Source organism: Electrophorus electricus, chromosome 1 (assembly GCF_041902795.1).
Source record: "Electrophorus electricus isolate QZ-2024a chromosome 1, ASM4190279v1, whole genome shotgun sequence".
Classification (NCBI taxonomy): Eukaryota; Metazoa; Chordata; class Actinopteri; order Gymnotiformes; family Gymnotidae; genus Electrophorus; species Electrophorus electricus.
In genome coordinates this window covers 8964680-8965489 of record NC_137497.1, presented here as the reverse complement: position 1 = coordinate 8965489, position 810 = coordinate 8964680, and positions in this window count along the sequence as shown.

Genomic DNA, 810 nt, shown 5'->3' with positions numbered 1-810 from the left:
CTAGTAAATAAAGGTTTATCAATTTTACAAAGAACCGTAATGAAAATCAAATTGCACTGATGGAAGAAATAATGTTAGTTAGCTACAGCACTCTCGTCGATGGTTTAGCTCTATCAAGTCGATCTCACTTGTCTAGTTTGCTCATAATTCAAATATGATCTTATGTTTAGCGAGAAACAGGTTGGTGACCACTTAACTAGGCAGTCAATTAAGAAAAGTGTTTTCCTAACTAGCTAGCTAGGTTAGCTAAGGTTAGCCAGATGGTTTAGGCCGCTAGCATTGCTGTATCGCTAACATAACCTACACACAGCTCGTTCAAGCCTTTGAAAAACCTCCATAAAAATGTTCAAATATCCAGTTACAACTACTTTCAAATTTTACAAAGAGCTAACCAGCTAACAGCTAGAATTCTGCAGATTGCCACGTTGTGTACTTACGTTTGTGCCGCTGTTTGTGTGTTGTGTACGGTTCAATCATAGCAAAGACCGTTTCTGCTTGGATAAAAGTGCCTTTGGCTCCCCACTGCAGTATGTCCTACCAGTCCCGCCCAAAATCTAATGCCTCCTGTCGGTAATCCGAGTTATGGATGTGACACCGTTTTCGTATTATGTTAAATGTTTAATACTGTTCACTGCTATATTTGTATGTGAGTGGCACTTGTGTTGTCCGTGTTTAATGTTAATAAATGTTTCACAAACACAAGGGAGTCTGTGCGTCCTGCCCCGCGCCCTGCGGCACTCGGGCCAGCAGCAACGTTACACGAAATAATGTTGGTGATTGCTGACTTAAGCTCTACTCAGTACGTTCAAG